Source organism: Prunus dulcis, chromosome 7 (assembly GCF_902201215.1).
Source record: "Prunus dulcis chromosome 7, ALMONDv2, whole genome shotgun sequence".
Classification (NCBI taxonomy): domain Eukaryota; kingdom Viridiplantae; phylum Streptophyta; class Magnoliopsida; order Rosales; family Rosaceae; genus Prunus; species Prunus dulcis.
Genome location: NC_047656.1, coordinates 3,071,931 through 3,094,362, shown reverse-complemented (window position 1 = coordinate 3,094,362; position 22,432 = coordinate 3,071,931). Strand labels below are relative to the sequence as shown.

Sequence of the window (22,432 nt, the reverse complement as noted above, 5' to 3'; positions counted from 1 at the left end):
GAACGGCATTTCTCCTGTAGAGGTACGGAATGTGGTGCGGTAGGACCAGGGAACTTCTGGGAGTAGCTCTGGCCAGCAGCCCTTGGCTTTGTCAAGTTTGGTCTTTAGGGTCTTCTTTAGAGGCGAAGCAAAGACGGATCTTGAGGTTAGAACAAAATTGTTTGAATTTTGCATTGTCAAATTGCTGGCCATTGTCTGTGATGATGGTGTTGGGGATGTCGAAGTGACATACGGTATTTTGCCACACAAAGGTTTCGATGTAGGCTGCAGTGATGGTGGCTAAGGCTTCGGCTTCGGCCCATTTGGTGAAGTAGTCTACGGCTACAACTGCATACTTGACTTGGCTCTTGCCCTCATGCATCGGTCCAATGAGGTCCAGTCCCCATTGGGCAAATGGCCAAGGACTGACCATGGCTGTCAATGGTTCAGCTGTGGGATGTTGGCAAATCTATGACACTTCTCGCATTTCTGGGTGAAGGCCTGGGCATCAGTATGGAGTGAGGGCCAGAAGTATCCTTTGCGAATTGCCTTATGAGCTAGTGAGCGTGCGCCCGAATGGTTGCCGCAGATGCCTTCATGAATTTCCCGAAAAACATAACGACCTTCTTCTGGAGTCAGACATCGAAGGTAGGGAAGGTTGAAACCTCGCTTGTATAGGGGAGCTGTTAATGATCAAGTATCGGGCAGAACGATAGCGAACGCATCGTGCCTCAACAGAATTAGCCAGTAGTGTTTGGTTCTGCAAAAACTGAAGGATGGGGTCCATCCATGTAGGGCTGTGATCAATGGTACAGATGAGTGGGGTTTGTGTGCTGGGTTGGTCCAAGAATTCGATGTGGATGTGGCGACCTATGCACTGCTCCAAGGCTGATGCTAACCTGGCCAACGCATCAGCATGGCTGTTCTCAAAGCGTGGCACTTGGCTTATAAGATGAGGGTCAAAGGTTGCAAGCAAGTGTCGGGTATGCTGGAGGTAAGCTGTCATAGAGGCGTCCTTGGCCGTGAAGTCCTGGTTGACTTGATGGACAACAAGCTGTGAGTCGCTGAATATCTGAATTTGTTTGGCGTCCATCTCCTTGGCTAGCCGAAGGCCAGCTTAGAGTGCTTCATATTCGGCCTCATTGTTGGAGGTGTGGAATTTGAAGCGGAGGGCGTACTCAAGGGCAACCTTGTCTGGGGAGATGAGAACCAGGCCGGCCCCACACCCTTGGGCATTGGAAGAGCCATCCACAAATAAAGTCCACAGAGGCTAGGTCAGGTCCAAAGTGCCTTTGATGGCGGCGTGGTCCTGGCTCGAAGGAAGAATGGGTTCGGTTATGAGCTGGGTAGCTGCTGAGGCATGGGGTTTCGTGAATTCTGATATGAAGTCAGCGACTACCTGGCCCTTTGTAGCTGGGCGGGGTTTGTAGTGGATATCAAACTCACCAAGTTCAATGGCCCACTTAACCAACCTCCCAGAAGTTTCTGGTTTCTACAACACTTGTCGGAGTGGTTGGTTGGTTAAGACATGGATGGTGTGAGCTTGGAAGTATGGTCGGAGGAGTCTAGCCGAGACTACCAGAGTGAACGCCAGTTTCTCAATGTCTGGGTACCGGACCTCGGTATCCTGCAATGCTTTACTAACATAATACACTGGGTGCTCCGAGCTATCCCTTGGTCGGATGAGCACAGAGCTAACCGCCGTAACTGAGACGGAGAGACAATAAAGGGGCCCAGGAGTTGACAATAAAGGGGCCCGGCCCATATATTCCTTGAGCTCACTGAAAGCCTTGTCACACTCGGCAGTCCAGATAATGCTTCGCTTGCTACCCTTGAGTGCCTTGAAGAATGGGGCGCAGCGGTCAGTGGCCTTGGAGATAAATCAGGTCAAGGCTGCGACACGCCCTGTAAGGCTTTGAATGTCCTTGACTGTCTTAGGTATCGTCATGTCTAAGATGGTCTGGATCTTCTCTGGATTGGCCTTAATACCCCTCTGGCTAATCATGAAGCCAAGGAATTTGCCTGAAGCCACCCCGAATGCACATTTTGTGGGGTTGAGCCTCATTATATACTGCTTCAAAGTGGTGAACATGGCAGAGAGGTTAGGGATGTGCTGGTCAGCTGTGCGACTCTTGACTAGCATGTCATCAACGTATACCCCCATGGTGTTGCCAATTAGTGGGGCCAAGAGGCTGTTCACCAGACGTTGATAAGTAGACCCGGCATTGTTGAGGCCGAAGGGAATCACCTTATAGTAGGAGGTGTGGGCTTGGTCTTCAGGGTGCATGAAGATCTGGTTGTACCCTGAGTAGGCATCCATGAAGCTAAGGAGGGCGTGGCCAGCTGTGGCGTCGACCAGCTGGTCAATGCGGGGTAGGGGAAAGCTATCTTTTGGACAGACTAGATTAAGGTTGGTGTAATCTACACACATGCTCCATCCCTTTCTTGGTTTGCGGACCATCACCACTTTAGCCAGCCATGTAGGATAGTCAACCTCCTTGATGAATCGGATACTACCCAGTCTATCCACCTCTGCCCTAATGGCCTCATAGCGCTCAGGGTCATAAGAGCGATGCTTCTGTCGAAAGGGTCGGACGGCAGAATTAACGTTGAGCCTATGGGATATGATGTTTGGTGATATGCCAGGCATGTCATTGTAGGACCATGCGAAGACTTCAGAGTTGAGGCGGAGGAAGGCGACGAGGTCAAAGCGAAGCTCTTGTGAGAGGGAGGTGCCGATCCAGACCTGCCGATCTGGGATGTCGTCATGAAGAGTAACCAGCTCCAGGACTTCCACAGGTTCAACATGCTGTGTGACAGACTCCTTCCTGGGGTCCTCAGGTCGTTCAGTGCCAGCTTGAGAAGGGGCTGGAGCCTTGGTTACTGCAAGGGCCTTACTCCTATGTTGGCAATTGGTGGATTTGACTACTGAAGCATAACAGCTTCGGGCGCCAAGTTGGTTGCCGCGCACTGTGCCTGTGCCATTAGGCCTAGGGAACTTCAGCAGCAGCATATGTGTGGAAATAAAAACCCTCATTTGGGCCAAGGCGGGGCGCCCAAGGATGACGTTGTAAGCTGTGGGACAGTCAACAATGAGGAAGGGGGTAGTGATTGTCGCCCGTTGGGGTGCGCCTCCAATAGATATAGGGAGATCAAAGCTTCCAATGGGCTAGACAACATCACCAGAGAAGCTCACAAGGGGTGTGATGCTTCGGTCGAGTAAGTGAGAAGGGAACTGGAGCTCATTGAAAGTGTCAGCAAACATCACACTGACCGAGCTGCCAGTGTCCACCAAGATACGCCCAACGTCGAAGTTAGAAATGTCCGCACGGATAATGAGTGGGTCATTATGGGGGAGGATAACACCACGCTCCTCCTTCACGCAGAAGGTAATGGGGCCCCAGCCCTATTTTTGGGTCTTCAGCAAGCGTCCCTGCTCGGTGCTGAAGACCTGGTGCGCATAGGTGGAGCAGACATAATGTTTGATGGAGTTGTGGGAGGTGCCAGCCAAGGTAGGACTCCCCACTAATTGTGGAGATCATGTTGATCTGCCGTTGGTGAGGGTTTGGTGGGGATGGTAGATTGTGCACATAGTTGTCCAGCTTCCCTTTAAGGATGAACCCTTCAATGATGTTGCTCAAGGCAACAAAAGATTCGGTCTCATGGCCATTGAACTGATGAAAGCGGCAGAAGACGCCCGTGTTTGGCATAGGCTTGCCGGACGGTCTCCGAGGGGGTGGCTTGGGGATGATAGGGGCTTCACGCACCAGGACGTTCTCGTAGGTGGTGTTGAGGATGGTGAAGACCTCAAACCTGGGGCTGGGTGTGAAGGGAAGTGGGGCCCGATCACTTGTCTTGGGAGGGTTGCTTCCACTAGATTGGTGGTGGTTGCGATGTCGGCCACGTTTGTTATTGCTGAAGGGATGTTGGTAGCTATCCTTTCTTTTTTGGGTGTGGGGTACCCTGGGTACTTGGGGTGGGGATAGAATACTGAGGTGGGGCTGGGGCAGGTACTGAAACAAGTGGAGGATCGGCGAAAGTGTTACGCGCCAGGTTGGCTGGGCCACGCTTGGAATTGAAGTATTCAATCTTGGTGTGAACCGCTGCTTCATTAGCTTTGCATATGTGTTCCAACTGTTGCTATGAATCAGGTAGCTAAAGTTGGACTCGTAGAGGTCACTCTTGAAAGCCCCGAAGGCAGCGCGATCGTCAGTCTCTAGGCGGCAGGAGTATTCGTGACTGAACCAGGTTGCATACTCCCGAAGGGGTTCGTCTTCACCCTGCCAAAGTATATACAAGTCGTCGACGGAGTATTGGCGATCAGTCTGGATCATAAAATGGTCCAGGAAGGTCTGCTTGAGATTGTCGAATGAGTTGATGGTGCGAGGGTGGAGCCTATAGAACCAGTTTTGGGCTGGGCCGCTGAGGGTAGAAGGGAAGATGAGTCACATGCCTTCGTCAGTGAGGCCTTTGCACCCAAGGGCAGACTGGAAGGAGTGGATATGGGTGAGAAGGTCCTTCATGCCAGTGTAGAAGGCGATATGGAGCGGCTGGATATCCTTCTCCTGGTGGTAGTTGAGGATACGTTCAGTAAAGGGCCCAGGTAGTGGTTTTGCCCAGAGTGGTTAGTGGCTGCGATGTTGTTCGCTCTCTAGACGCTGGACCTTCTCAAAGAGAAGGCTCATGTCCAGGACGGCATGAAGGAGAGTCTCGGGTGCTGAAGGCCTGCGAGATGGGCAGACAGGGGCTGAGGAAGGTTCCCATTCTTCCAATGCCTTGGTGTGGTACGGTGGCCAGGCTTCTGAATTATAAAATTCCCAGATATCCGAGTCCCCTATGCCCTCCTCGTCGGATAAGTGGGTGGGTTCTGGTGGGGGGCCCAGGTGTGTCACTCGTGGGTCTTCGAGGTTAATAGGAATGGGGATCGGCTCCGGTTGACAGTCCGAGATGCGGTCCCTGCAATCTCTGTAGATCCTGACTGGTTCATGAGGCCGGTCCTTCGGCGGGGGAATGCAAAGGAGTTGCGACTGGGTTAGCTCCGGATGAAGGTGGCCTTTACCCTTGCAGAGCCTAGATTGGGCCGGGGCACTGTGGCTGGAGTGTATTGGCTGGTTTGGCGAAGTATGCCCAACATTCTGGGTGAGGTCTTGTTGGGCGTCCTGGGTGTGAGTCCTCTCCTAATTTCGCTTTAGAACACGATAGTCATGCTCCAGCTCAACATTCCTGCAATGAAGATGCTCGTATTTCTCCGACATTTTAGTAACACTGTCACGGATGCACTCCAATTCTGCCTGGAGATTGGCATCTGCCGAAGGTTTCCTTCGGGACGTACCATCGCAAGGGGTACGGTGCTGGGTATCGTGGCTATCCTCAGTCGGCATAGCAGAGTGTGGGGTGAAGAAGAGGTGACGGTGCTTGATAGGTGAAGAAGCCAGCTAGGCTGGTAGAGAAAGAGGGGATTCAAGTGTCGAATTCCCACAGACGGCGCCAAACTGTTGATGCTCAAAATGGCCCGGCCAATATTGAGTCCAACTTAGTGATGAGGTATGTGGAGTCTTCAGCAGGGAAGAGGGCTAGGACCTTTGGCAAGAGGAGAACCTGCAGAGGACAAAGTGGGAAAAGCAGTTGTTAAGCTTTGGACACAGGTGTGGTGCCGGCCGAAGGCTTTCCGATGCTTAAGTCAGCTATAAATAGTAACTTTGGCAGAGTAACAGTAAGTGTGAGAAAGTAGTTACCCTTTTTACTTGGGTACTGTTCCTATTTATAGGGAGGTGAAAGTGGAAGGTTTGCACAAAGTTTCAATGTGGGACTTTGTGCAAGTTGCAGTGGTGGCGACACGTGTTCTGGGGATTAGGTTTGGCAATTGGGAGCTTCGGCAGGTGTCTAGCACCTCAGAAGTGTGTCTTCCTTTGGCAAGGAAGAAGACGTGGCTGCCTTGGTGCTAGTTGCTTTGAGGTTGGGTATGCTCGGTTGATCATGGTGTAAACAGTAGTCAATGCCTTCCTTCTTGCGTAACCTTTGGCTACCAATTTGGCTTTGAATCTTGCATTGCCTTTTTCCAAAGATTCCATTTTCTTGGCATACACCCATTTACACCCAATTGTTTTCTTCCCCTTTGGACACTGAACCAGCTTCTAAGTCTCATTTTTATAAAGAGATTTCATCTCCTCATCCATAGATTTCTTCCATTCCACGCTCTCTAAACTTTTGACCGTTTCTTTAAAGGTGAATGGAATATCATCTTCAATGACTGGAAGTGCATATGCCACAATATCAGTAAACCGAGCAGGCTTTCAAATTTATCTTCTCGTTCTCCTGGTTGCAATAGAATCTTGTTGTTGTGGAGGCTTTTGGATACATGCCTTCTCTTCATCATCCTCATCCTCATCATCATAATCAACTATATGACTAGTGTCTATAATGTCAGACCTCACTAGAACAACTGGAGTCTTCAGTAACTCAACCTGCTTTGAACTACTCATGGTCTTGGCTGCTTCAGATTCACCTTCATGCTTGTTCTGACTAACCATAGCACTCTCATCAAAAGTTATATCTCTCTAACAACAAATTTCTTCTCAACTAGACACCAAAGTCGATATCCCTTCATGCCAGTGCTAAAGCCCATAAACAGAGCTTTCTTTGCCGTTGGATCCATCTTGCTTTCCCTGACATGATAGTAAGCAGGACAACCAAACATACGTAAATACTTGTACTCAGTACAAGATTTACCAGACCATACCTCCATGGGCGTTTTTCCCTCGTTTGCAGCAGTAGGCAACCGATTAATAAGATGACTTGCATAGGTAATTGCCACAGCCCAAAACGCTTTGCCTAACCCAGTATTAGACAACAGACCCGGACTTTCTCAAGATATACACCGGACTTTCTCAAGCAAAGTACAGTTCATGCACTCCGCCACCCGATGTTGTTATGGTGTCTCCCTAACCGTGAAGTGCCTCACAATACCCTCATCTTGACAAACTTCCAAGAAAGGATCATACTTATATTCACCACCATTGTCTGATATGAGAGTCTTGATCTTTCGACTGGTTTGCGTTTCAATTATCTTTTTCCATTTCAGGAATATCTTCAAGAGTTCATCTTTACGCTTCATGGTGTACACCCATACTCTTCTAGAGAAGTCATTAACAAAGGAGATAAAATAATGGTTACCTCCCCAAGAAGCATTCTAGGAAGGTCCCCAAACATAAGTGTGAACATAATCTAGAATGTCATTAGTGTAGTGAATAGCAGTGCCAAATTTCACTCTAGTTTATTTACCCAGCACACAGTGTTCACAGAATTCCAATTTGTATGCCTTTGCACATTTTAATAAGCCTTGCTTCACCAATCCTTGCAACGCCTTTTCACTAGCATCCCCAAGACGCATATGCCATAACCTCGTAGTGTCTGTGATATCTGCGTAAGTAGCTTCGGTGACAACTGCTCTACCAATAATTGTACTTCCTTGCAAGAAATACAAGTTATTCCATCTTGTATCTTTCATCACACTCATGTCCCGTACACAACTTTAAGAACTCCACCCTCCATGGTGATCTTGAGACCCTTGGATTCCAATGCGCCCAATGAGATAAGATTCTTCTTCATATCCGGTACATACCGAGCATCACTCAATTCTCTGATTGTTCCATCTTGCATCTTCAAGCAGATTTTGCCTATCCCTTGCATTTTGCATGCATTATTGTTGCCCATCAAAACAACTCCACCATCCAACTTGTAGAAGCTAGAAAACTATTCTCGAATAGGACATATATGATAGGTGCAACCTGAATCCAAAATCCACTCCTTTGAGTGACCATCAACAAATGAACTAGCCAAAGCAAACTCAAAATTATCATCTCCAGATCTTGCAACACTTGCTTCAGAACCTGCTTTCTCCTTCTCTTTATTCTTCCATTTGGGGCAGTCTTTCTTCCAGTGACCTTTTTGGCGACAAAAGGCATATTCATCTTTAGCAGGAAACTTCCCTCGCGACTTTGTACGAGATTTTCCCCGCTTCCCAGATTTTCTTTCCTCTATTTGATCCGTTGCACCAAGTGCCTCAGTTTGTGAATTTTGAGTCTTTAGTTCCTTCTTACAACATTCATGATTCACCAATGCTGCAGACACCTCATCAAGTTTCCCCTCGGATTTTCCATACAACAAAGTAGTTGTCACATGATCATAATCATCAGGCAGTGAATTTGACAAATATAGTGTCTTATCCTCATCAGGAAGGTTTGCTAAATCAACAAGAATTTTAATAATTGAGGTGTTCGTGCATAGAAATACCTGAACGATATTGAAATCGAAAGAATCGCTTCTTCAGGAAGAACCGATTTTCTGCGTTCTTGGTCATGTACTTCTCCTTTAATTTCCTCCATAACTCCTTTACAGAAGTTTCCTTTATATATGGGTATTTCAACTCCTTATCAAGGAAAGATCGAACAAAGCCACAAGCATGAAGATTAAGTCTCTTCCATTCCTTATCATCAACTTCTTCAAGTTTATCTTCCAAAACAATATCCAACTCTTGTTGATATAACACATCCATAACTTTACATTGCCACATGCCAAAATTATTAGATCCATTGAATTTATCAACCTTTAACCTCGTAGTAGCGATTGGATGTCTACTAGATGTAGGTGTCGATGAAGACGATGCCGACTCCTTTTCCTTAACAGGTTCTTCTTTATGTCCAGCCATCAAATCCACTCGGCACTATTCACGATACTATAGCACAGGTGCTGTTCACAGGTACTGTAGCACAACCAATTCCAAACGGAAACCCCTAGTCAAAAATGGAGCGCTACTACCAATTGTTGTGCGCAAGCGTCAACCAAGCAGTGTAAGTGGATGAAAGTAAACAACAACTGGCAGGAGATAAAAGGAACAAAACAACACTAACAATGACACCAAGATTTATACTGGTTTGGCTATGCTTACATCCAGTTTGTAGACGACGGAGTAATCCACTATAATTAAAGAGAGTATACAAAGTGTTTATCACTCAAGAAACCCAAATCCCAAATACACCCAAGTCACACTCTCACAACGATTGAAAACAAAAAAAAACAATGATACAAAGCAAAGAACAATTGGAGAGAATTCTTTCTTTCTTTGGTAGAATGCCTTTCTTGCTATTTTTCTTCTTCTTACACTCGATGGTGGTACTTCAAATGAAACCATTTGCTGCCAATTTATAGCCATGAGGAAGCCCACCATTCAACAACCAAGGCAGCCAATGGAGACCCACGTGCAGTAGCCAAAAGAAGAACATGCAGCAGCCATTGAAGACAATGACTCCACCGACCCATGCATGCTGCCATGTGCTTGAATTAGCACCACCTTTTTTACTCACATTTGAGCCAACAATCAACAAGGCCCACAACTTGGTGTCGTTTCCGAAGTTGTCGTACGAGAACATCATGTTGAGGGCGTTCCTGGATTTTTCGACCACCGAGTCGAGAAACGACATTGTCTCATTGAACATCTGGGTGTCGTTGTCGTTGACTTTGGGGTGATTTTATTGCTTATTGCTACCACCTTGTACTATGAAAAGGAGGAGAGAAAATTATTTATTTTTTCTCATATTAGGAAATATTCTTATACTAAGAAAAGGAAACTTGTAGAATAAAATTATAAATTTTTTTTTAAAAAAAAGGTTATTTTCCTAATATGAGAATGTTTCCTAATACCACATATCACATCATTCATAATCCCCCCCCCCCCCCCCCCAAATATTCGACCAAAATCTTGCCTAGTAATATGGTTGCATGAAAAAGAATATATGACAATAAATATCAAAGAAGGAAAAAGAAAAAAGTAAAAAGAAAATCCCTTTCCTTTTTTTGTTGTTGATCAATTTCCATTTCCTTTTTGTTACAAGGGCATCATTGACTTTCCCTTTCTTAATATGAGAATGTTTCCTAATACGAGAAAAAAATAAAATATTTCTCTCCTTATCTTACACAGACAATGTGCTACGAGCATACTATAAAATCATGCAAAGTCTCTCAACCTTTGGAACTCAAATCACTCAACCCTTCAACTTCCAAAGTCAGAAAATAAAAACACTCCCATGTTTTCAACTTAAAGACTTAGTTAATATTTCAAAGAGACAATGGCCTCCGACGAGATGAAGAAGATAACCTTGAAGAGCGATGACGGTGAGACCTTCGAGGTGGAGGAGGTTGTGGCCATGTAGTTGCAGACCATCAAGCACATGGTGGAGGATAACTATGCCGACGACGCAATACCTTTGTCGAACATGACCAGCAACACCTTAGCAAAGATGATCGAGTACTGCAAGAAGCATCATGAAGAGGCTATTGATGGCAATTGGGACGCTAATTTCGTGAAGGTGGACCAGAGCACTCTGTTTGACCTAATACTGACTGGAAACTATCTGAACATCACGAGCCTGCTAGATTTGACTTGCCAGACTGTGGCAGACATGATCAAGGGAAAGACACTTGAAAAGATTCGTGAGACCTTTAACATCAAGAATGACTTCATGACTGAGAAAGAAGAGGAGGTTCATAAGGAGAACCAGTGGGCATTCGAGTGAGGGAGTTAGAGCCAGTTTGGGATTGCTGTCACCTTTTTAAAAAGTTGCTTTCTGCTGTGTTATTAGCTGTAAAGTAAAGCAACTCTATGTTTGGTAAATAATTTTTGTTAAGTGCTGCTAATACAAAAAGCAGTATCAAAACCGTTTGGTAAATTTTAATATAAAACCGTTGAAATTGTGAATAATGACTAAAATAGACATGATGTTGAAAGTGTTATGTGCTAATCATGTGGTGGTGGAGGAGGTGGTAGTGAAAGAGATGAAGGTGAAGGTAGTGGTGAAAGAAGTGGTGGTGATGATGATGAAGGTGGAGGTGGTGGTTGCAATAGTGGTAGTGGTGGAGATGGTCGTTTTGGAGGTGGTGGAGGTTGAGGAGGAGTTGGTGAAGGTTGAGGAGGAGATAGTGGTGGCGGTGTTGGAAGTAGAGGAAGAGGTGTTGTTCACTCGTTCTGTGTTTGCTCCTACGATGGAAGGGTAAAGTTCCCCATTGTCTTGAAAACCATTGACTGGTCAACAAGTCAACTTTCTTTGGTGTGCGAGCGTGCCACTGCTAGCAATAAAAATCATAGCAGACTTCTTAAGAATAGATAACTTGCGCCCTCAGTTACTAATTTCTAAGCAAGCGATTGTGAATTTGGGTGAGGAATATCTCCCAAGTAAGTTCTTTTCCTGCCTCACACTGGTGAAGACTTCACAATTTATCACAGTACAAAATTGGTAGTTCTGGCCAGAATAAATGATAATAAAGTGGGCTGTTTTAAGGCAGAACTGCCTTTTACAGAACTAGAAAGGGAAAAATCAACTCTAGAAAGACAAAAAGAAAGCTGGGATTCCATTTCTGCTTGGATAAAAGCTTCTGATCCGGGCTGGACTGGGTATGCCGGTGCTGGATTGAACTGTTCCCAACTTCAGCGGCTAAGCTTTAGCTGTAAATCGATACCAAAGTTTGAGTTTGGCAGAGCTTTAATCTATTTCGAGTCCTGGGAGGCTTTCTGAACGGGCAAAATTGCTGCCTTCTTCAGTCTAAAAGGGGCAGAAGTGGCTGGACTTGAGGATCACTGAGCAAGAACTGTACTGTGGTACCTATTCTGCTTGGCCAGGGCTCTCCATAAATTTGTTGAGTTTTTCATATTTGTAAAAACCTAAACTCTGCTTGTTTTGGCTTTTGCTGAACGAAATTTGTAACGAGAGAAGTCTCGTTTTGAATGACTTTTTCTAAGTCTGAAACTGGAGGTTTCGATTTGTAGCTAGCTTCTTTCTTGAGGCTCAATGAGCTTTTGGTTGCTTCAGTTTGTTTGAAGATTCTCAGAGATCAAGTGATCACGTTGAGTTTTTTGGTTGTTTGGTTGATTGTCTTCCTTTTGATTGTTCACCCTCTCCTATATTTATAAGAAATGCTTTAGAGTGGGTTTTCTAATAATGGGCGGCAAAATTTCTCAAAAGATCTTTCATTTTTAAATGGAAAGAAAAGGGATTTTTATCAGTTCTGGCAGATAAGTCTTCCATAGTCAGTTCCTAAGGCAGTCACTTCCCTGTTTTTGAAAGAGAACCTAACCCCACTTTAATTCCAACTGCCCCTTGTGAGAGCTCAAACTATGATGGTTAGTCTGATTTTCCAGTTTGAACAACTCCTTATTTCCTGCTTATCTTTTTTTAGAAAACACAGTCTGTGTATCCCTTGAAAGATGGTGCCTTCTGTGGAGTAGAAGCAATATCTTTGAATATATAAAAGGGATTTGATCTTCTAGTGGCAGAGATTCAGATAAAAAAGATTCACGTGGGTCTGTTTCCTTTTGTGCTTCTTCTTCCTTTTGAATCATGCCAAGCCCTTTTGATTTTTCTGGAGCTATGGGCTGATTGCTCTTGTCTTTTTCAAGGCCCAAGTGACAGATTCTGGGCTGGGCCTTCTTGGATTTAGGCTCTTGAATTCAACTTCGATGCAAAGCCCAATCTGCTTAGGTCCTGAGATTGCTTCGTTTATTCTGGGTTTCCAGTGTTGGGCTGAGTGTGTATTTTTGGCATGGGCTTTTGATATTTGGACTGGGTGTGCTAAATTTAGGCCCAAACAGGTGGTGTTGGTGGTTGTGGTGTGGTGGCGGAGGAGGATGTGGTGGTGGTGATGGAGGTGATGGAGTTGAATGTGGAGGTGGATGTGGTGTCATTTAAAAAAAATTAATGATGGTATTTTGGGAATTAAAAAAATTCATTAAAGGCTCATCTCTGTTTCTTTTAAAAGCAGCTTTGAAAAGCAACCCAGAGCCTGCTTTTAAAAGCTGCTGTCAAAATGCCACTGCTTTTAAAATGATCAAGATATTTTACTTTTACCAAACACCTTAAACTACTTAACTTTAAAGTAAAATAGATTTTTAACGAAAAAAAGCATTCTTAAACGGGGCCTTAGGGCAAGTGCAGCGCACTAGCCTTGCCAAGGCAACATGCCCCCTCCCCAGCCCAAATCCAGCTCCAGCCCGGGCAAACCCTGGGTCCCACCAGCCCAGGCAAGCACACGGGTAAATCTTGCCTAGGCTCAAGCTCGAAGGTGGTGACGTCAGCGGTGACGTTGCGTTAACACCAGTGAGCGCATTTCAATTTTTTTTTTTTATTACCGTTGGCGCGTGAGTTTCATGCTCCAATGGTAAAAAAATTTGATTTCCGCTCACTGACGTCAGCCTTGAAAGAAGCCAACGGGAAAACGCCACGTGGCGCTTCCCAGATGCTGCGATGGTTTTTTTTCCCCAGAAATCTAACAACCCTCATTTTTTTGGCTAAAAAAATACCAAAAAATTCTAGATTTTTTCCCTATAAATCCCTAACAATTTTATTCACTTTCCACACCAAATCTTCATACAAACTCTTCTCCTTCCAATATTTTTTACTTTCCACTCACATGTTTCTACTACTTTCCATTTGTATCAAACAACAAATGGCCTCTTTTATCGAAGCCGGAGGCGCGTGGACAACTCAGGAAGATATTGTGTTGTGTCAGTGTTGGGTGAAAGTTAGTCATTGCTCTGTCACGAGCAATGAGATGAAGTTCGTTCATATGTGGAGCAAAATTTATGGAGAATTTTGTCAAAGATTTGGTTCAATTTGGACCGAAATGGCCTTGTCTAGTAGATGGAAAATTATGAATAGAGTTAGGGAAATGGAGAAATGCCTTAACAAAAGCAAGGGGGAACATTCGAAGCGGTCAAAATCTTTCCGATGAGGTAAAAAAAATTTAATTGTCATTTTAATCAATTTAATGTAACTTTTTATTTATTGCATATTCAATTTCTTTTTCTTGCATAATCTTTTTTTTTTTCTTCTTGCATTTCGAATTTGTCTATATTTTCTTGCATAATCAATTTTTTTCTTGCATTTCAAAATTGTTTATATTTTCTTGCATAATCATTTTTTTTTCTTGCGTTTCCAATTATTTATTTTTAATAGATCATACAAGCACAAATGTGGTTGGGTGCCATGGGGCAAGGCAAAAAAAATTTCTTGAGTCACGAATGTTGGGAAGTTGTGAAGGATTGTTCGATATTCAAAATTATTTCCATAGGTCCGCCGGTTGTGTTGAATGAGACGCCGCTCCACGATTTGCCAGCAACCGATTTGCCATTGGACTCCCCAATGGAAACGGACTCACCACTCCCACGTGCACAGAGACCTATTGGGAGAAATGCAGCAAAGGCCAAAAGAGGGAGCAATTTGAACAATGAATGTGCACAATTTTTGGAGCAAATAGCTAAGAACGTCGCACTAAGAATTGAGAGAGATTTGAAAAGAGAAGAAGCGGACAAGGCACGACGTGAAGCATTTGCAATTGAAAGGCAGCAGGCATAAGAACAAGACATGGAAGGCAAAGAAATGAAAATCATGGCCATGGATACGAGCCATATGTCTCCGGAAACAAAGTCCTATTGGAAGCTAAAACAAAAGGATGTGATGAGAAGAAAATTTTTCCATGACGATGGACCTAGTAATACGGATTAGTTTAATGATCAAAACCATTAGGTTGTATTGAAAGATTTGCCATATGTATTAATTTGTTGTATTGTTTCCCTTTTATTCAATAAAGAAAGCATTAAATAATGACTATTTATTAAAAACATCTGCGCATCAAAACAAAGATTAATTAAAAACAAACCTTAATTTATTGCAAACAACACACAAAACAAACCATACTTAAAAGCATAATTTCAAAAAACACCACACACAAAATAAATCATAATTAAAAACATAGTTCCAAACAAAGCATTAATCTAGACTTCATCCACTGTGATTGCCTTTCATCTCCCACAAGTGCTCGATCAAGTCAACTTGACGTCTCTCGTGAACATATGAAGATTGCATTTCTTGATAACAATCAATCATGGGGCTGTTGTATCGACCATACCGAATTAACAGTTCGTGCTCCATTGGTTGTCCATTTGGTCCCATCAGCCTTTTATAAATTCTTGTTAATGCCGTGTTCATAGGATCGGGTTCAAACACGTCTGGAGCAACATAATCATACTCATCCTCCATAATCATGTTGTGGAGGATGATGCAAGTCATCATAATGCTCCGCAGCACCTCCTCATCAAGCATTCGAGCAGCACCGCTAATAATTGCCCAACAAGCTTGCAAGATACCGAAACACCTTTCCACGTCTTTCCTATAACCCTCTTGAAATGCAGCAAAGCTTTTTTCCTTCTTGGATTGGGGATTCGGAATTTTTTTCACGAATGTCGTCCACCTAGGATAAATTCGGTCGGCGAAGTAGTACGCATCCGAATATATGGTATTGTTGATTCGGTACGTGATCTGTGGGGAATGACCTCGTAATACATCGTTGAACACCGAGAATTGACTAAGCACATTGAGGTCATTCTAAGATCTGGCAACTCTAAAGAACGCATGCCAAACCCAAGTGTCGAATGAAGCTACGACCTCCAAAATTATACTTTTTTGGCCATTTCGATTCCCATAATCTCCTTGCTAAGCAGTTGGGCAATTCTTCCACTGCCAGTGCATGCAATCGATGCTTCCAATTATTCCTGGGAAACCTCGAGCCTCTACTTTTTGTACAAGCCTTCGGAGGTCCCTAGCCGTAGGTTTACGAAGGTACTCCCTCTTGTAGAGATTTTCTACTGCATCACAGAATCTCACCAAGCACTCTAGGATAGTTGATTTTTCCATCCGCGCAATCTCATCCACCTGCTCTGTAGATGCCCCATAAGCAAGTATCCGCAAAGCAGCTGTAAGTTTTTACTCTGGAAGAAGACCCAAAACCCTAACAGCATCATACTTCTAAACGAAGTATGTGTCGTAATTACAAATCTCATGCATGATTTTTTTGGAACAAATGAGGTTGCATTCTATATCTCTCTCAAAAATAAGAAACATAATATAACGAATTTGGGATAAAGTAATCTTCCAAGAGATTCTTACCCCGAGACTACCTATGTCGGTCCATGACGACGGTGGTGTTGCCTTGATTCATGGAGCATACACGCCACTGCAACCATTTCTTCCTCCTCTTCATCGGCCTCACAATCTTCTTGAGCACATCTGCGCTAGATTTCTTCCTCTTCTTGCTCTTGCCTCTCCAACACCCTCCTCAGGTTAGACATTAAGAGTAGAATGTGTTTTGTAAAATTTGAGAAATGAAATAATAGAGAAGATATGGTGTGAAAGATATCAGTTGAGGGTGTAGTTTTATAGAGGGATGTAGAAGCGATAGATAACACGTGGCGTAATTTTAGAGGGTGAAAATCTTATATGAAATATGAGATTATAATTTTTTAATAAATATATGAAAATCTAATATGACATGGGACATGCACAATTTTAGAAGGTGAAAATCTTATCTTCAATCTCACATTATAATTTTTTTAAATAAATATCCGAAAATCGTATCTGAAATAATACACGTGGCAACCGAGAATCTCATCCGAATTTTTTTTTTCTGAAATTTGATGGACACGTGGCAACCGAAAATCTTATCCGAAAATTTAATTTGAAAATTTAATCCGAAAATGTTATCCGAAATTTTAGGTGAGAATTTTATAATAAATAATGACACATGGCAACCGAAAATATTATCTAAAAAGCTATCAAAATTAATAGTTAAGTATTGTTCACCCGTTTTGATTTTGATCCTGTGATGGTAAGGTAAAGTTCCACATTAGCTTGAAAACCATTGGTGGTTAACAAGTCAACTTTCTTTTGTGTATGAGCGTGCCACTGCTAGCAATAAAAATCATAGTTGACTTCTTAAAAATAGATAACTTGCGCCCCAAGTTATTAGCTTCTAAGCAAACGATTGTGAATTTGGGTCAGGAATATCTCTCAAGTAAGTTCTTTTCTTGCCTCAGACTGGTGAGGACTTCACAATTTTTCACAGTACAAAACTGGTAGTTCTTGCCATAATAAATGATGAGAAAGTGGAATGTTTTAGGCAGAACTGTCTTTTATAAAGCTTAAAAAGGGAAAGACCAACTCAAAAAGAGACAAAAGAGCGTTGGACTTCAATTCCTGCCTGGATAGATGCTTCTAATCTGGGCTGGACTGGGTATGTCTGTCCTGGATTGGACTATCAACACCTTCAACTATCAAGTTTCAGCTATAAATCGATACCAACATTCGAGTGGCAGAGCTTTAATCTATTTCAAGCCCTGGGAGGCTTTTTGAAAGGGCAGAATTGGAGCCTCTTCAGTCTAAAAGGGGCAGAAGTGGCTGGACTTGATAATTACTAAGCTGGAACTGCGTTGTAGTACCTGTTCTGCTTGATCAGGGCTTTCCATAAATTTGTTGAGGTTTTCATATTTGTAAAAACCCGGATTCTGCTTGATTTGGCTTATGCTGAACCAAATTTGTAACGAGAGAAATCTCGCTTTGTATGACTATTTCTCTGAAACTGCACTGAAGTTAGAGATTCTGAATTATAATTGACTTGTTTCTTGTGGCTCAATGAGCTTTGGCTGCTTCAGTGTTTTCAAGGCTTTTGAGATCAAGTGATCATTTTGAGTTTTTGTTTTTGATTGATTTTTTTGGTTGTCCTTTGATCTGTTCACCTCCTCTCATTTTTATAGAAAATGCTAGAGTGGGATTTCTAATCTTTTAATAATGGGTGACAGATTTTCTAAAAAGCAAGATCTTTTATTTTAAATGTCAAAGAAAAGGGGAATTTTATCTTTTCTGTCAAAAAGGCCATCAACAGTCAGTTTTTATGGTGATCACTTCTCTGTTTTTTTGAAAGAAAACCTAATCCCCTTTTTTAACCTTTAACTGCTCTTTGTCAGAATTCAATCTGCACGTGATGGTTAGTTTGCTTTTCCTGAGGAACAACTCCCTTCTCCCTACTTATCTCTTTGCCTGCTTTGATGCAGAATTTTTTTTTGTATATAGAAAGGGATTTTGATCTTCTTCCTTGACTGTAAAGACTGGAGAAGTCTTCTTGTAAAACTTGCCTTCATTAATTTCCCGTCAAGTCCCTTGTGATAGTTGAAATTGTTGAATTTTCAAAGTCAGGTAGTCATGTGGGTTTCTTTGTGAATAGACTTTAAAAATCTGCTGACTTTGCACTCTGGGATTGAGATCAATGGTGAGAAATTTAGAAGTTGGGCCCGATCCAATTCTTCTTAGAATTTTATTGACCTGCTTGGTGATGATTTTATTTGTTCTTTGTGCTCTTCTAACCTCTGCCAATCTTTGCGAAAAGACATGGGCCTCTTAATGTTTGATTGGGCTGCTTTTGGAGTCAAGGCCCAGTCTTCTGTTTTACTGTTCCTAGGCTTCTTTGTAAAAAATGGGCTGGCGTGTGGATTTCTTGGCCAAAACAAGTCTTAAAAAATTGAAAATAAAGCAAAGCGAATAGTGTTTGCCCTTTGGGGAGGAACAAAAAAAGGCAAGACTGACACTAGTCATGACAAGACCCAACCCAAATTTCTCTTTGGAATTCGAGCCGGACCCTATGTGTGTCCGACACCTGGTGGATATCGGGCACGAATGACCTACTTACCTTTCCCTACAAAGCACGATAAAACAACAAGGTTGATTCCTGCCGAAAAATCGGCAGAGTCTCCCTTGTAAATTGGATCAATACCAAAACATTTACACCTACCAAACAAGCATAGATACATAACCAACTGTCAGCATACGTATATATACATTCCAATAGTTAAATTTTAAGTCTAGGGAAAATTTTCAGAGCGACTACTAAGAATTTCCAAAGGCGTCAATCCTTTTACAAAACAAAAGTCCTACATCAAAAAGAAAAGCGCGGAGGGTGGAAAACGGCTCGGTGGTGGATCCTTGTGCACGCCTACTGCCTGGGGGCACAAAACATTAAAAAGGGTGAGGGGACCCAAAAACAAAGTTTAGAAAATAGCATATGGACATACTAACCCCACTGTAAAAACAGTTATACAAACTAAATTATTCTCTTTATTACTGAAATCAATGCACTCATATAACTATACATGTATATAAGCCAATCATACTCATGGTCAACATTAATTTCTTAAGGCATTGAAAATAGTTTAAAACTACCACCTAGGTGTACCCCTTATTTCCGTCAATTCCTAATATTCATCAATTCCTTGCATCACCATGGGTGATACGTACTCGCAGGTCTCAATGACACAAAGTCAGTCCGAGTAGCAACTTGCAGGATTCAGGGGACCGTAGTCCGCCTGATCCGCATTACTCGCTCCACACGAATTCGGGTACCATAGAACTCGTGGGGCAACTATCAAGCATGTTGACTAAACCGAAGGCTACCAATAAAATCCGAAGGCAACTTATTTACTGAAGGCAGCATTTGTATATCTGGGTACAAGGTGGTTTAGGAAAATATAAAGTTTCTGAAGAAAATCTGCTGAATAACTGAATTTCTGTAAACTCTAAAACTCTGCTGCCATTTATCTGATAATTAACTAGAATTTCTTTTCCTATATCCTTTAAAGGAGATTTCACTCGGCAGCATGCAAAACAAAATATTTAAAAGCACATAACAGCTTATAAAACGCTAATCTTTGAATAAAACTTATTCAAGATCAAATACTGTAACTGAACTGCTTAAATTCATTTACAAAAACAAAGAGTCCACTCACAGATGGTTCGTGCTCGTTGGACCTCTTGAAGGTCCCTCCTGCGGGTCAACTGGTGCCCGGGTGCCTGATTCAATTACCATAATATACTATTAATACAATACGCATTATAGTATTAATTTAAAAACCCTGACCCCCGGCTCCTAGAAGTACGTGCGTCAAATTAAAGTTGTTCCTATGGCCAAAAAAACTTTCCTTCCACTTGGAATAGTTTAGCAGTATCTTGGGACTCAAAAAGCACTAAAGTCCCAAAAAGTCAACTCGGGGCCTCGCGGGTCCATAACCTCGCAATTATGATCCGGAAGCCTCCAGAAGTTCCAATATACTTAGGGCACATGTCTCGAGGGTTTGGTCTCGATCGGACGGTCGGATTGATCACGATCGTACAATTGCACGATTTCTAAACCTTAGCCCTAGGGTTCGCCATTTCGGAGTATCCGGGACTCCGATTCACGATCCGTCGAATCCTAAACGATTCTGAAATTCTCTAGAGTAACATATCTGAAAAAGATTACGATCCAACGGCTCTACAATATTGAACCCGGAAATCGCACAATATGCAACAATCCATTCGAGGCCCAAACTGTATCCAAATTGAGATCCGCGAATTCCTACGCACTCGTGACAACCTAAGGATCTCATTGAGACACAGTGCAACTTCACTATCCTCGTCCACGCACCGCCACAAGCACGGGCAGAGCTGGGTGCCCAAAGCGATTACGTATCACCGGAAAGTCTCAAAATCACAGCTCCAAACTCCTACTCTAGGTATAACACCCTATTTGGAGCCACTTTTGTTCTTGGACCTACCCCAAAAACTGACCGGAAATGGCCGGAATCGAGATCCAAAAATTGGCCAAATTTCAATTGGCAAATCGAATTACCTACGCTAAGAATCGATTGAATCCTACCCAAAAGGCAGCTTGAACAGCTCGAGAGGTTCAGAATCCATACCTGGATCGTCAGAAATGGTGGCCGGACGACGATGAACGCAGCCAGCGAAGTTTCTGTCAAACTAGCGCGATTCCGAGCTTTTTCCTACAGAATCCGGCGGTTCCAGGGGCTGAGATCGATCGGAAAGGGAAGAGGGGGTGGTGGCCGTTCGTTTGGGTCCGATCTTGTAGCCGATGACGGCCTGTGGTGGTGACGGTGGCTCAAAAGCCAAACGGCTGTAGAAAAAACCGTCGGGGGAGGGGCTGCGCAACAGTGGGGAGAGAGAGAGAGAGAGAGAGAGAGAGAGAGAGAGAGAGAGAGAGAGAGAGAGAGAGAGAGGGAGAAGAGAGAGAATGAGATTTTAAAATCTGATTTTTTCAAATTACCGTTTTGCCCCTCAGAGTATTTTAACCGTATTTTCTTCGTCAAAACTCCGATTCGAGCCCACTTCGTGTCTATGAACTCGTTTCGTCGTGCTCTATGCAACGGTGTGTGTGAAATTGTCAAATTCCTTCTCGGTCAAAAAGTCAACTTTTCTTTACTAAATTATTCCAAGGACAAAATTGTCTTTTCTTCTTAATAAATTACTAATTAAATATTAATTTAGGTTTGAGTTATTACAATTCAGGTGAATAGTACCTGCACTTGCGTTGCCTTAGCCTTGCCCTTGCCTTTTTGGGTGGAGGTGCTCTTAGAAGCCCCTACATACCTATTATTATTATTTGACTTCTTGTCTAGTCATCTATAGACTATTATTTTTCTTTTAGTGATAATTCAACTGGTTTTTTTTTTCTTTTCTTTCTTCTTCTTTTTTAAATTTGTTTGTTAAGTGATTGCTTAGACATAAACCTCTTTTATCAAATATGTCTAATGGTACAAGAATTATCCATTTTGTGTGTGTTCAGAAGCTTCTTTGTTCTCGATAAATGCTTAACAAATTAAATCACTTGGGAATTAATCGTATAATAACTAAAATTCCCAAACTGAATTTACACAAAATAATTTCCATTCATACAAGAGCCGGTCTATTGATTTTGAAGGTCATGTGCTTAAATAAAAATTGAATTATTTTACTTCAACACGTTAGCTTATTGCTTTCTTTGGAAGAGCCTTCAAACATATTTGTAAAATATACCCTTAAAATGCACCCAAAATGTCTTTTTGCAATTATTGTTGGGCTAAAAGATTCTATTGGGTCCTCTCACCCTTTGGGCCGATGCTGCATATAAGTTTGACTCCACAACAAGAGTTGACTATGAAAGCAATTTCTTATACGACCCGTTACACGACTCGAAACCCGCACGGAAAAAATACGACCCGAACCCGCACGATTAATAATTGGGTAATTTTTGGGTCAACCCGCTGCTGACCCGTTTATAAACAAGTGGGTTTCGGGTCAACCTGCTAACCCGTTAAAATACCTGTTTAACCCGTTTATTAAACGGGTCGTGTCAACCCGTTTAATACCTGCCAACCCACGAAAAAATGAAGAAAAATATAGACTTCAACACACACACAAAGGGTGTCGAATCCCTGCCACCTTCATTTCTCTCCAACAATTTATCCACCACGCTATAGACAACTTTGTGATTATATACTATGCATTTTGATTTTTATAATGTTTTTTTAAAATCTCTTTTGTTTTTCTTTCTTTTCGGTATCTCTCTCTTTTTTCTTGCTTTTCCTTCTCTCCTCTCTAGTAAAATCGCCTCAATTCATTTTTTAAAAACCCAATAAACAACAAATAATATAATCATTAAAAAGTTTAAATTGAAAGCGTCATCATCTTACAAAGTTTATGCTCATATCAACCTTACAAAAACAAATAAGTTCACAACTTAATCAAAATAAGCACAAATAAGCTTC

At 42.7% G+C, this 22,432-nt stretch overlaps 1 pseudogene; it reads left to right on the top strand.

Annotated features, from left to right (window-relative positions):
* The first annotated feature begins 10,103 nt into the window (after positions 1-10,103).
* Positions 10,104-10,550, top strand: LOC117635071 (annotated as a pseudogene).
* The last annotated feature ends 11,882 nt before the right edge of the window (positions 10,551-22,432 follow it).